This window comes from Salmo trutta, chromosome 5 (genome assembly GCF_901001165.1).
Source record: "Salmo trutta chromosome 5, fSalTru1.1, whole genome shotgun sequence".
Taxonomy (NCBI): Eukaryota; Metazoa; Chordata; class Actinopteri; order Salmoniformes; family Salmonidae; genus Salmo; species Salmo trutta.
In genome coordinates, this window is record NC_042961.1 from 8,425,753 (window position 1) to 8,440,915 (window position 15,163).

Below are 15,163 nucleotides of genomic sequence, written 5' to 3' on the forward strand. Positions count from 1 at the left end.
AGTGTTAAACAAATCAAAATATATTTTATATTTGAGATTCTTCAAAGTAGCCACCCTTTGCCTTGATGACAGCTTTGCACACTTGGAATTCTCTCAACCAGCTTCACCTGGAATGCTTTTCAAAAAGTCTTGAAGGAGTTCCCACATATGCTGAGCACTTGTTGGCTGCTTTTCCTTCAATCTGCGGTCCAATTCCATCTCAATTGCGTTAAGGTCAGGTGATTGTGTAGGCCAGGTTTTCTGATGCAGCACTCCATCACTCTCCTTCTTGGTCAAATAGCCCTTATACAGCCTGGAGGTGTGTTGGGTCATTGTCCTGTTGAAAAACAAATGATAGTCCCACTAAGCTCAAACCAGATGGGTTGGCGTATCGCTGCAGAATGTCGGGGTTAGCTAAGCTGTTTAAGTGTGCATGGGTGGAATAGGCATGGTGGTGCTCATGTGAATTTCCTTCCCTTTTCAGCTTCAGACCAATGCCTATTCTCACTTTAAATATATGTTTTTGTACATCGGAAAGTGATTATGCAACATTATAATACAGCATAGCACAGCAAAAAAAGTTCAGTAAAGGTGAACAATAATGACAAATGGCAACAAAAATAATGCAGTTGTTAGTATTTATTTGACATAAAACAGCTGATTTTCCTGAGGGAAGCAAAAAAAAACAACAACATTTAAGCCAATATGGAGTAAACTGGAAAATGTTCCCCTGATCTTTTTTTTATTTTACCACTTTTTCTCCTCAATTTCGTGGTATCCAATTGGTAGTTAGTCTTGTCTCATCGCTGCATCTCCCGTACGGACTCGGGTTAGGTGAAGGTCAAGAGCCGTGCGTCCTCCAAAACACTACTAAGGCAAGCCGCACTGCTTCTACACACATTGCATGCTTAACCCGGAAGCCAGCCACACCAATGTGTCGGAGGAAACACTACACCTGGCGACCGTGTCACCGTGCATTGCGCCCGGCCCGCCACAGGAGTCGCTAGATCGCGATGGGGCAAGAACGTCCCTGCGGGCCAAACCCTCCCCAAACCCACTGGGCCAATTGTGCGCTGCCCCATGGGTCTCCCGGTCGCGGCCGGCTGCGACAGAGCCTGGTCTTGACTTGGACAGAGCCTGGACTGAGATGCAGTGCCTTAGACCACTGCGCCACTCAGGAGGCCCTCCCTGGATCTCTCTTAAGACAATTGAGCAAGGTCCTGGAAAATACACAAATATTCAACATGTACCCATTAACTATTTACACGAAAATGTACCTTAAAGTTTACTGAAGAAAGGCCTTGTACTACATTACCTGTAAACAAAGGTGTGTTATGGGTTAGGGCTAAATATACAATTTACAACTAAATGTACATTCCTCATATATAGTCAGCTTTGTAAATACAATTCAGTGATGGCCACAATTTTGTCTTGACAAGGTACAGGTTTATGCAAGCTTTTTTGTTCAAGGCCAGTTTTACCACACCGGATTCTTTACAAAGAATTTGCATGTGAGGTGAAAAGGCCTGTGAAATTACTATTAAAGCAATTGTTTACTTTTACACTTTTTGCAACCAGGACAGGATGAGAGAGGAGGGAAGACAAGAGACAGCAACATAGAATACTAAGAGACAGCAACAGAAGAGGGCAGACAAGAGAGACAGCAACAGAAGAGGGCAGACAAGAGACAGCAACATGGAATGACAAGAGGGACAGCAACAGAAGAGGGCAGACGAGAGAGACGGCAACAGAGGAGGGCAGACGAGAGAGACGGCAACAGAGGAGGGCAGACGAGAGAGACGGCAACAGAAGAGGGCAGACTGCTACAGAAGAGGGCAGACAAGAGAGACAGCTACAGATAACACAGAGAAAGTGATGGAGAGAGGCAGAGGAGTGAGAACACAGTAGACTATCACTTAAAGCTGCTCTATTGATTATAATTACTGCTGTGTGTGTGTGTGTGTGTGTGTGTGTGTGTGTGTGTGTGTGTGTGTGTGTGAGAGAGGGTGTTTGGGTACTGTGGGATTCTTTAATCACTTTGGGCTCATTGGACAGGTCAGAGTCTATGTTTGAAGATGTCGAGTGGTTTCTGGCAGTACACTGTAAATGTATGTGTTCCAGAGTAGAGCTGTGGCAGGTGGGAAGGTGCAAGTTCCCTGAAAAAGATCTAATCTCTCAATGTTCATCTCAAAGTGCACCAAATTCTTGCCCCTGGACCCACCTACTGGCTTTGGGCTAAGCCCCAATTAGAAATCCTAGAAAAGCCCCTGCTCACACACACACACACACACACACACACACACACCAGACCTGGGTTCAAATAGTATTTAAATTATTTGAATAACTTTCACATATATATCGAAGTAGGTATTCAGATATTTATTTCTTTAAAAATACATTGAAAGGTATTTGGAAAAACACTTGGAAAGCATTGGCATGTATTTTGAAATCCAAATAAATACTCCCATGTATTTGAAATAATCTAGTTAGAATTAAGTATTCGAATATAATTTCAAATTGAAGGCTATTTATATGAAATTCCAATGGAAGTAGTTGGTTCGGACTCTTACATGAAAATACTCAAATACACAGAAAATAAGTATTTAAATGACAAAGAATCCAATACACATGTATTTAAACCCACGTCTGACTAGGGTTGGGCTGTATCCATATGTTCATACCTTCATACCATTTCTGTACCATACCGGGGAATACAGTATTACTGGAAGTGCACACAAGGAGTGCTATTTCACTTAATGTATTTATTTTTTACACACAAAACTATTTAGGCAACAGGGATCTTGATCCAGGAGGGGATTGAATGTCTCTGCTGTATCCAAGAAGCTTGATCTGGACATCTAGCCACTTAGTTAGGAAACCAAATACGTAGCTGGAGCCCTGAGCTGGATATAATTTATTTGACACATTAAATGGTATTGAAAATCATACCGTTGGTATTTCACAATACTCCGATATAAACGGTATATCGCCCAAGCCTACGACTGACACACACACACGTACAGAAGTGCTTAATCAGTTTAAGGATTTTCTATCTGCTGGGAAAGCTGTTGTCATGACTGCACAGTGAAAACCAATCACACCAGGGGAAATGATTTCTCTGCTTGCATTGGAGGACTGAGAGGATTGGGTGTGAAGCTTAACTTCAGGTTGAGGTTGACAGCCAGTCATAGAAAGGGAGGCTTCACATTGAAAATGAAAGTTGTTTCTCTGTGTGTGTGTGTGTGTGTGTGTGTGTGTGTGTGTGTGTGTGTGTGTGTTGGTGCCACATGGCGTTCTCCGATAAAGGAAAGGATGTTCACACCACAGGAATTAGCCTAGCTCTCCACTCCAAACCACCCCTCCTCTCTTTCCCTCACCTCATCTTATCTCGTTTCCTCTTAACCCCCCCCCCCTTTCCCTCCATCTAATATCCATCTCCAGGATTTCCAAGATAATGTATTCATGTGACGCAAAGAGAAGGGCAACATGTACAATGGCCCTAGTGTTTCTCCACTCTCCCGTCAGTGTTTAATAGAACATGCCCACATGGACGATAGTGACATGGTTGTGTGTGTGTGTAGTGACATGATGTTATGTGATTACAGAGGCTGCTCTCTGTCTGCCGGGCCTGTCAAGTGTCCCCTTCCTCTGAGTGGTTGTAATGTTCTGCTCATCACAAGAGGAGGACACATCCATTAATGGCTTGGCTTTTCATAATGCATAAGATGCTAAAGAAGTAGAGGGAGAAGGGGAAGGGTGGAGAGGGAGGGAGGGAGGGGTATAGGGAATGAGAGAGAATAAAATAAATGGGAGAGAAAGAGAGGGAGGGAGAGAGATAGATTAGGGAGAGATTGTTAATGAATAATCTAACCGTGTTCCGTTTTGTCTGTCAAGACATTCAAGTCATTAAACAACTAAACAATAGCCTCATTTGAATAATTTCACAAATGGTGTGGCGAGGTGGCAGTTGCTGGCACGGCTTGCTCTGCTTGCATGGTGGAGTAGAGGGAGAAAGACGGCGAGAAAGAGATGGTATTAGAAAGAGCGGAATAACGAGTGAGAAAGATGGAGAGAACGTATATTGTAGTGTTTTAATGTGAACTCTGTAGAGAGGCTAGCTGTAATTGTATCTAGTTTTTTATGTTCCTCTGTAGAAATCATGGTTTTATATGAATTCAGTATATTAGACATTTTCTCTGTTCAGAGTTTTAATATGAACTGTGTAAGGAGAGAGTTTTCTAGCTGTAGCTCGGTCTATCGTACAGTAATCTTGGTCACCCAGAACAAAAATCTTGCTTGATTAAGTTCTGGGGGGATACTTGTTAGAAAAGATACTAACACGACTTTAGAAGTTTGCACAATTTTCCACATTTTGTTAGGTTACAACCTTATTCTAAAATCGATTACCGTAATTTCCGGACTATTAAGCGCACCTGAATATAAGCCGCACCCACTGAATTTAAAAAAAAATATTATTTTGAACATAAATAAGCCGCACATGTCTATAAGCCGCAGGTGCCTACCCGTACATTGAAACAAATGAACTTTACACAGGCTTTAACGAAACACGGCTTGTAACAAAAATAAATAGGCTTTAACGAAACACGGCTTGTAACAAAAATAAATAGGCTTTAACGAAACACGGCTTGTAACAAAAAATACAAAATTAGCAGTAAACAGTAGCCTACCAAGAAAGTCATTGGTCACCATCTTCCTTCTCCTGTGCACTGAAACCATCTCCTTCGGTGTCAGAGTTGAATAGCCTCAGAATTGCTTCATCCGATATTGGATCGTTTTCATTGTCGCTCTCGTCATTTTCATCCGGAGGCAAATCCCCCGCTGAGCCCTCTTCAACACGCAGCAGTCCAGCCTTTCGAAACCCGTTGATGATAGTGGATTTTTTGACAATGCTCCACGCTGTCAGGACCCACTGGCAGACTTGACCATAAATTGCTCTTCGCATGCGGCCCGTTTTAGTGAAGGATTTCTCCCCACTTGTCATCCAAGCCTCTCACTGCACACGGAGCGCCACCTTAAATGCACGATTTACACTGATGTCGAGTGGCTGCAAATACTTTGTTGTGCCCCCAGGAATCAGGGTGACAAAATGACTCCCGTAATTAGAATGATGGGAAGTTTGAGAGCGCTCGATTTAATCTAAACAGTAAACAAAAATAGTTGTTTGACCTTAACCCGTTCGGCAATTTCATTGGTCTAATGAAAGCTTCATGCCGCCCAAAAACTGGGCACGTCACAGAATGTGTTTCTTTGGGAGAAAAAAATTGAAAGCGGGAAAAATCCATATATTAGCCGCGTCATTGTTTAAGCCGCGACGTTCAAAGCCTGGGAAAAAAGTTGCGGCTTATAGTCCAGAAATTACAGTAAATTGTCCCCCCCCCCCCCCATCAATCTACACACAATACCCCATAATGTCAAAGCAAAAATAACAGGTTTTAAGAAAATGTTGCTAATTTATATATATATATATATATATATAGAGTATTCAGATCCTTTACTCAGTACATTTGATGAAACACCTTTGGCAGTGATTACAGCCTTGAGTCTTCTTGGGTATGACGCTACAAGCTTGGCACACCTGTATTTGGGTAGTTTCTCCCATTCTTCTCTGCAGATCCTCTCAAGTTCCACCAGGTTGAATGGGGAGCGTTGCTGCACAGCTATTTTCAGGTCTCTCTGGAGATGTTCGATCGGGTTCAAATCCAGGCTCTGGCTGGACCACTCAAGGACATTCAGAGACTTGTCCCGAAGTAAATCCTGCGTTCTCTTGGCTGTGTGCTTTGGGTCGTTGTCCTGTTGGAAGGTGAACCTTCGCCCCAGTCTGAGGTCCTGAGAGCTCTGGAGCAAGTTTTCATCAAGGATCTCTGTTTTTTACTCCGTTCATCTTTCTTTTGATCCTGACTAGTCTCCAGTCCCTGCCACTGAAAAACATCCCCACAACATTATGCTGCCCTCACTATGCTTCACCGCAGTGATGGTGCCAGGCTTCCTCCAGATGTGACGCTTGGCCTTCATGCCAGCAAGTTTAATTTTGGTTTCATCAGACCAGAGAATCTTGTTTCTCATGGTCTGAGAGTCTTTAGGTTCCCCTTTGGCGTACTCGAAGCAGGCTGTCATGTGCCTTTTACTGAGGAGTGGCTTCCATCTGGTCACTCAACCATAAAGGCCTGATTGGTGGAGTGGTTCAGAGATGGTTGTCCTTCTGGAAGGTTCTCCCATCACCACAGAGGAACTCTACAGCTCTTTCGGAGTGACCATCGGGTTCTTGGTCACATCCCTGACCAAGGCCCTTCTCCCCCGATTGCTCAGTTTTGCCTGGCGGACAGCTCTAGGAAGAGTCTTGGTGGTTCCAAACTTCTTCCATTTCAGAATGATGGACGCCACTGTGTTCTTGGGGATGTTCAATGCTACAGAAATGTTTTGGTACCCTTCCCCAGATCTGTGCTTCATCACAGTCCTGTCTCGGAGCTCTACGGACAATTCCTTCAACCTCATGGCTTGGTTTTTGCTCTGACGTGCACTGTCAACTGTGGGACGTTATATAGACAGGTTTGTGCCTTTCCAAGTCATGTCCAATCAATTGAATTTACCACAGGTGGACTCCAATCAAGTTGTAGAAACATCTCAAGGATGATCAATGGAAACAGGATGCACCTGAGCTCAATTTCGAGTCACATAGCAATGGGTCTGAATACTAATGTCATTTTTACAATTATTTTTCCCAAGTTTATCATAAGACATGTTTTGCAAACTCTACCGTCACATGTGCCTTACAAAAACACAGCTAAACAACAACTCTTGCTAGTTGTACACTGGAATGAAAGGGTAACTACACCCCAAAATCTATTGTTTTTCTTTTCTCTAGAACTTATAAGTGGTCTCCTGATTTAACCATTGTTGTGGATTTAGAACATCCAATTTAGTTGTTTTTCTATTTGAAAAAAAAGGTGAGCTTTTAAGAAGGAAAACCTTAAAAAGAAACCTGGAAAGACAAATTGGAGAAAACGGTATTTGGGGAAAAAACGATACAGATTTTTTGGCCACTACAATTACTTCACACTGGAAGAAGTTAAGCTACACTAAAGCTACCCTTAAAATAAAGATTGTTTACTTAACTAAAGTTATTTGAACAACTTTGTGAAAAATGATCTTATCTAGATCTTAAATGTCACAGACTACGAATTGCAAGAACAGATCACTCTGGGGTCAAATGTTAACAGAACGTGTGATTTAGCCTATTTAACACAAAAACAATGTTTCAAATTAGAATTGGGCAGGGCTGATGCCCAAAAAGAAATGTAATTATTGCCTACTTCACCCCTATTTTTTTCTTTTTCCTTTTGCAAAAAACGTAGCAGTTAGCTAGACCACTTCATGGCAAAAAGGTAATTAACTACTGAAAACACTACCAAGATTTGAATTTAGTTCAACTACCACCAAGCCACTGCAAAATGTACACTGATCAAAAATATAAATGCAAAAAGGCCACTCTAAAAGGTTCAGTTTTGTCACACAACACAATGCCACAGATGTCTCAAGTTTTGAGGGAGCATATAATTGGCATGCTGACTGCAGGAATGTCCACAAGAGCTGTTGCCAGAGAATTTAATGTTCATTTCGAAACCATGTGCCTCCTCCAACGTTGTTTTAGAAAATTTGTCAGTCCGTCCAATCGGCCTTACAGCCACAGAACACGTGTCACTACGTCAGCCCAGGACCTCCACATCCGTCTTCTTCACCTGCGAGATCGTCTGAGACCAGCCACCCGGACAGATGATGAAACTGTGGATTTGCACAACCGAAGAATTTTGCACAAACTGTCAGAAACCGTTTCAGGGAAGCTGATCTGTGTGCTTGTTGTCCTCACCAGGGTCTTGACCTGACTGCAGTTTGACGTCGTAACCGACTTCAGTGGGCAAATGATCACCTTAGATGGCTATTGGTATGCTGGAGAAGTGTGCTCTTCATGGATGAATCCTAGTTTCAACTGTACCGGGCAGATGGCGTTGTGCGGGCGAGCAGTTTGCTGATGTCAACGTTGTGAACAAACAGAGTGCCTCATGGTGGTGGTGGGGTTATGGTATTGGCAGGCGTAAGCTACGGACAATGAACACGATTGCATTTTATAGATGGCAATTTGAATGCACAGAGGTATCATGACGAGGTTCTGAGGCCCATTGTTGTGCCATTCATCCGATGCCATCACCTCATGTTTTAGCATAACAATGCACAACCCCCTGTTGCAAGGATCTGTTCGCAATTCCCGGAAGCTGAAAATATCCCAGATCGTCCATCGCCTCCAACTCTATGATCAACTATATGTGAAGGAGAAGTGTCGCGCTGCATGAGAGAAATGGTGGTCACACCAGATACTGACTGGTTTTCTGATCCACGCCCCTACCCTTTGTTTAAGGTATCTGTGACCAACATATGCATATCTGTATTCTCAGTCATGTGTAATCCATAGATTAGGGCCTATTGAATTCATTTCAATTGACTGATTTCCTTATATGAACTGTAACTCAGTAAAATATTTGAAAATGTTGCATGTTGTGTTTTATATTTTTGTTCAGTATAGTTAAACTACATGTAAGTGCGTGCGTGCGTGCGTGCGTGCGTGCGTGTGAGAGAGGAGTAAGTGGAATTGTCAGTTATATAAAAGCAGTGGGGGACACAGCTGAGTTTAATTACATTATTTCATCACTAGTGCAAAGCAAGTTCCTACCCAACACATTATACATATAATGTGGGTGTCTCAATGCAGACCACAACTTTACTTTAAGTTAGTCAGATCCATGCATGCTTATATACCAGGGTCACAGCGCCTTGACAGCCTCTCGACAGAGCATAGATTTACGCACACGCAAACTTCACCACTCACACAGATACCAGAGAGTTAGTTATTCCCCAGTCTCTGACCCACCTAATTGAGAACGGCTGTGGCTGGCTCTTGCTCTGGATGTAGTGTGTGTGTCTGTGTGTGTTCCTGTGTATAAGGACAGAGGGAACAGCCACAGGCTAACTCTGTGTCCAGCAGTTGGCCCCCTGAAATATGACCCTCACCCACTCCTCTCCTCTCCATGCCAAGAGGCAGAGCACAAGTGGGCTTAGTGTGTGTGTGTGTGTGTGTGTGTGTGTGTGTGTGTGTGTGTGTGTGTGTGTGTGTGTGTGTGTGTGTGTGTGTGTGTGTGTGTGTGTGTGTGTGTGTGTGTGTGTGTGTGTGTGTGTGTGTGTGTGTGTGTGTGTGTGTGTGTGTGTGTGTGTGTGTGTGTGTGTGTGCGTGCGTGCGTGCGCGCGCGCTTTAGGGAGGGAGGGAAAGAGAGGGATTGAAACAGAGGGAGATAGAGTCTAAGATAGAGAGAACAAGATTGAAGACCTAGTGGTGTAAAAGTGAACCAGAGTGTAAACAAACAGCAGAGAGAGGTCTAGAGAAGCATAGAGGGGTACCATATTAACAGCTGCACATGTGTCCTGGGTTATATCGGTCTCTGTCTGTGTGTGTGCATACATGCGGTAGGGAGGCAGCGGTAGCCTCGAGGTTAAAGAGGGTTGCCGATTTGAACCCCTGTATGCTACCTACCGCCATTGTGCCTGTGAGCAAGGCAGTTTACCTCTAAGTGCTGCAGCTGCTCTGCTACAGCTCATGTGCTGCTCCCAGCCTGTGATGGGTGTGTCAGGTTGGGTACTGTGACGGCCCAAAATATACAATATCTGTAAAAATTGACCAATAAAGCAACTTTGTAGTGTTGTCTGTCTGTCAGGCAGATCTGTCTGTCAGTTACTGTCTCTCTCTCGGTTGAGGAGTGTCAGCCGTCGTGAAGCTGCCATCACCTCTTTCGGCTCTAGTTTACAGATCCGATGACATGTTTGAAATGTGGTGAAGTGGTGGTGACCGAGAGAAGGAGAGAGAGAGTGTGTGTGTGTGTGTGTGTGTGTGTGTGAGAGAGAGAGAGAGAGAGAGAAACCTGCTGCACTCTATCAACTGTGAATAGATTCTCATGGCTTGGCATTCACTGTTGGTTGTGACTCTTCTCAACACTATAGAAACACTGTCCTCCCGAGTGGCACAGTGGTCCAAGGCACTGCATCGCAGTGCTAGCGGTGTCACTACAGATCCGGGCTCCATACCGGTCTGTGTCGCAGCCGGCCGCGACCGGGAGACCCATGAGGCGGCGCACAATTGGCCCAGCGTCGTTAGGGTTTGCCCGGCAGGGATGTCATTGTCCCATCGTGCTCTAGCGACTCCTGTGGCAGGCCGGGCGCAGTGCATGCTGACACGGTCGCCAGGTGTACGGTGTTTCCTCCGACACATTGGTGCGGCTGGCTTCTGGGTTAAGTGAGCAGTGTGTGAAGAACCAGTGCGGCTTGGCAGGGTGGTGTTACGGAGGATGCACGGCTCTCGACCTTCGTCACGTCTCCCGAGTCCGTAGGGGAGATGCAGTGATGGGACGAGACTGGAACTACCAATTGGATATCATGAAAACGGGGGAGATAAAGTTCAACATTTCCAACTGGTCCATGGCTTTGCATCCCATTTCACACTTTGGATAAATACTTTCCTTGGACTGTCTTTACCTTCACTAGACCTGAGGTAATGTCAGGTGTGAGTGAGAAACACAGAGACAGAAAACACTTATTTCTGAAGTCACAGTTTACTTTGCCACGTACTGAAGGCACTGCACCGGATCCTTTTGATTTGTTTAACTTTTTTATTCAACCTTTATATAAATAGATTATTCTCATTGTATCTCAATCTCTTTTACAAGAGAGACCTGTTATTACTAGCATTTACTCTACATTCATTGTTTGTAAATGCTAGTATTAAATGAAAGTGAAGAGTTATCCACAGTAGGAGGCAGAGCGTGTTAATACTGACAGGATTTATCGTTGTAATCACAGTGTTGCCAGTATTGAGTCATGTAGTTGTAGTCAGTGTTGGCAGTAATAAGTAGTCAGTGTTGGCAGTAATGAGTCTTGTTGGCAGTATTAAGTCTTGTAGTTGTAGTCAGTGTTGGCAGTAATAAGTAGTCAGTGTTGGCAGTATTGAGTCTTGTAGTTGTAGTCAGTGTTGGCAGTAATAAGTAGTCAGTGTTGGCAGTATTGAGTCTTGTAGTTGTAGTCAGTGTTGGCAGTACTAAGTAGTCAGTGTTGGCAGTATTGAGTCTTGTAGTTGTAGTCAGTGTTGGCAGTAATAAGTAGTCAGTGTTGGCAGTATTGAGTCTTGTAGTTGTAGTCAGTGTTGGCAGTAATAAGTAGTCAGTGTTGGCAGTATTGAGTCTTGTAGTTGTAGTCAGTGTTGGCAGTAATAAGTAGTCAGTGTTGGCAGTAATGAGTCTTGTTGGCAGTATTAAGTCTTGTAGTTGTAGTCAGTGTTGGCAGTAATAAGTAGTCAGTGTTGGCAGTATTGAGTCTTGTAGTTGTAGTCAGTGTTGGCAGTAATAAGTAGTCAGTGTTGGCAGTATTGAGTCTTGTAGTTGTAGTCAGTGTTGGCAGTACTAAGTAGTCAGTGTTGGCAGTATTGAGTCTTGTAGTTGTAGTCAGTGTTGGCAGTAATAAGTAGTCAGTGTTGGCAGTATTGAGTCTTGTAGTTGTAGTCAGTGTTGGCAGTAATAAGTAGTCAGTGTTGGCAGTATTGAGTCTTGTAGTTGTAGTCAGTGTTGGCAGTAATAAGTAGTCAGTGTTGGCAGTATTGAGTCTTGTAGTTGTAGTCAGTGTTGGCAGTAATAAGTAGTCAGTGTTGGCAGTAATGAGTCTTGTTGGCAGTATTAAGTCTTGTAGTTGTAGTCAGTGTTGGCAGTAATAAGTAGTCAGTGTTGGCAGTATTGAGTCTTGTAGTTGTAGTCAGTGTTGGCAGTAATAAGTAGTCAGTGTTGGCAGTATTGAGTCTTGTAGTTGTAGTCAGTGTTGGCAGTATTGAGTCTTGTAGTTGTAGTCAGTGTTGGCAGTAATAAGTAGTCAGTGTTGGCAGTATTGAGTCTTGTAGTTGTAGTCAGTGTTGGCAGTAATAAGTAGTCAGTGTTGGCAGTATTGAGTCTTGTAGTTGTAGTCAGTGTTGGCAGTATTGAGTCTTGTAGTTGTAGTCAGTGTTGGCAGTAATAAGTAGTCAGTGTTGGCAGTAATGAGTCTTGTAGTCAGTGTTGTCAGTATTAAGTCTTGTAGTTGTAGTCAGTGTTGTCAGTATTAAGTCTTGTAGTTGTAGTCAGTGTTGGCAGTGAGAAGACACGGTGTTGTGGCAGTGAAATGGGAAGCCAATGTTTATGTTCTTTAGGTTACCATGGTTATCTCTCATCGTAACCTTACCCTGTACCCGTGTGTTCACTGTGTGTCTTCGCTGTGTGCGTGTGTGTGTGTGTATTGTCGTGTGTGGGTGTGTATTCGCTTTACATGTGTGTGTATGTTCACTCCGTGCACGTGTGTGTATTTTTGCTCTGTGTGGATGTGTGTTTGATCTGTGTGTGTGTATGTCAATCTTTGCCCTGTGTGTGTGTGTGTGTGTGTGTGTGTGTGTGTTCACCGTGCGGTCGGTGCAGCTGTAGGTCTCCAGAAGAGCTGTAAGGACTTGCCAATATTTTCATATTCTCTCTGCAGGCATTTCCGCACACTAACAATGGCCGCCCCCCAAGTGATGAAACTGAGAGGAAACCGCTTTTGTGAACAGCCACAACGGTTTTGGTGTGTGCACTTCTGACCTGAGTTGACACACACACACACACACTTCCTCTGTGGTCTCTGGTAGAGGAAGGATGTGTGTGCGGTGCTGTAACCCTGGCCATGATTCTCAGGGTGTCTGGTCAGTTAGACACTGTTAGAGGAGTTTGAAACAGTGACACACATGGTTAGTTCATTCCTTTTGGGTCGCAGCTAAGTAAGTCATTACCAAACGTTCAAATGTTTTCATGCGATGGGTCACCTCTCGGGTGTTCAAACAGGGGTTAAGTTCATTAGGGCACGCAACTGAAATGTTTTAAAACGTTTTGCAGCGGAAAATGAGTGTTCCTTATTGGACAAGTCCAGGTAGACCACTCGTCACTGCAAGGCACGGCAGACCTGGGTTCGATCCCGGGCTGTATCACCATCTCCATGATCGGGAGTCCCATAGGGCAGCGCACAATTGGCCTAGCGTCGTCCGGGTTAGGGGAGGGTTTGGCCAAGGGGGCTTTACAAGTAGGCTGTCGTTGTAAATAAGAATTTGTTCTTTACTGACTTGCCTAGTCAAATAAAGGTTAAGTAAATAAATACATGTAAATTCTCCCTCCCTGTTTCAGTGGTTTTCTTCTGTTTGCTGTCTAATGAACGGAACCAGAAGCGTTAGAACGTTGTGCTGCTGAAAGTCAGTCTTCCTCTTCTTGTGGGTTGGCAGCCAGGCCCTCTTTCACTGTACCAAATGATAGCCTATCCCCTACTCTCTGTTTATTATCTAGTCACTTTAACTCTACCTACATGTACATATTACCTCAATTACCTCGACTAACCAGTGCCCCTGCACATTGACTCTGTACCGGTACCCCCTGTATATAGTCTCGCTATTGTTATTTTACTGCTGCTCTTTAATTATTTGTTGCTTTTATTTTCTATTTTTTACTTAACTTATTTTTCTTATAACTTCTTAAAGCATTGTTGGTTAAGGGCTTGTAAGTAAGCATTTCACGGTAAGGTCTACACCTGTTGTATTCAGCGCATGTGACAAATAAAGTTTGATTTGATTCATGAGTTGCACGTCGTGTCACGCCATTGTTTTGAACGTTCTCTTGAAGACTTGGACCTGACCTGAATGTTCTACTCAATGCAGTCTCAATTGGCGCTGATGAAGATTTAGTCCAAAGTGCATTTGTGTGGTTTGGAAATACCTTTACATATCTAAAGAAGGAAAACCTTTTGTCATCATTGCGATAGCGCCTCGATTCCGCCTGCAGTGATCTGTCTCGTATCTCGCAAAGAGTCATGGGATAGATGAAAAGCTGTTCAGCTACAATGTGCTGTCTGTAGTTCCAAAACATTACCTAGGTGTGTTATTCCTACTCCGGGGTGCCATTTCTGTCTCCAGGAAATGGCACTTCTTATTTAGTGTAAAATAGTATAACATGTGCATTCCAAAATGCTCTAATTATTAGGCCAGGTGTCCTTTACCTTAAAAACACAAATATAGGGATCAAGCATTTCGCTGCACCAGCAATAACATCTGCTAAACACGTGTATGTGACCAATCAAATTTGATTTTGATTTTGAAATGAAATGTTATGCATTTTGAAAGCTTTTTTTTTTCAGTGGATGTAGGCGTTTTTGCCATGTCCCAGGGAGTTATTCATCAATTTCTAAAGAAAATCATTTCCACCTTGTTAGGCTATATTATAGAGAAAATGTATCCAATTTCTAAATATTAAAATACATTTCATATAGAAGTTACAATTTTCTTTCAGTGTTTACCATTATGCTAGCTTAATCTCAATCACCTATAGAGCTATGGTTCATTTAGGGTGTTAGGATTAAGCAATAACTGTATGGGATTTTGCACCTAACAGGGAACTAAGTGCCTGAGCTTGACCAATATGTTTTTCTGAAAGTCAAACATGAACTTTTTCTGACCGAATACTAAACAAATGAAAAATATACACTTCCCCCAAAGGTTATGAGGTCCAAAAGGCACTGGACTGTAGGAAAGACCCAGGTGACATGGCCTAATGAAACCCAGTTCATCCTTAAAGCCCAGCTGAATTCTAAATATCTGTTAATAATGTTAAAGTTTTTTGATGAACAAGTCTTGAGTTGCACCATTTCACATCTAGCTAAGAGGTTGTGTGCTTCAATGAGCAGTATTTTTGAAGTTTGACAATTCAAATGTTTTCTTAAAATGTTTAATTGAACCTTTATTTAAGTAGGCAAGTCAGTTAAGAACAAATTCTTATTTACAATGACGGCCTACCCCGGCCAAACCCAGACGGCACTGGGTCAACTGTGCGCCGCCCTATGGGACTCCCAATCACGGCCGGATGTGAGACAGCCTGGATTCGAACCAGGGACTGCAGTGAGTGATGCCTCTTGCACTGAGATGCAATGCCTTAGACCGCTGCGCCACTCGGGAGCCGAAATGTGCATGAAAGCTAGCTTAAATTTGTCCAACATTAGCTTCCTGAGCCAGTCACATTTCATAAGAAATGCTGCACATGCA

At 43.4% G+C, this 15,163-nt stretch overlaps 1 protein-coding gene across 6 annotated transcripts in view; it reads left to right on the forward strand.

Moving 5' to 3' along the window:
- LOC115193601 (zinc finger MIZ domain-containing protein 1) overlaps positions 1-15,163 on the forward strand; it is a 217,052-nt gene that overhangs the window by 63,338 nt on the left and 138,551 nt on the right. Inside the window, exon 3 of one of the 6 annotated variants that reach the window (XM_029752404.1) lies at positions 1,558-1,872. The exons of 4 other annotated variants lie outside the window; for them this stretch is intronic. The gene's annotated coding sequence lies outside the window, so the exon portion shown is untranslated. The remainder of the gene's footprint in view (positions 1-1,557; positions 1,873-15,163) is intronic. One more of the 6 variants, XM_029752405.1, reaches the window with a different exon arrangement.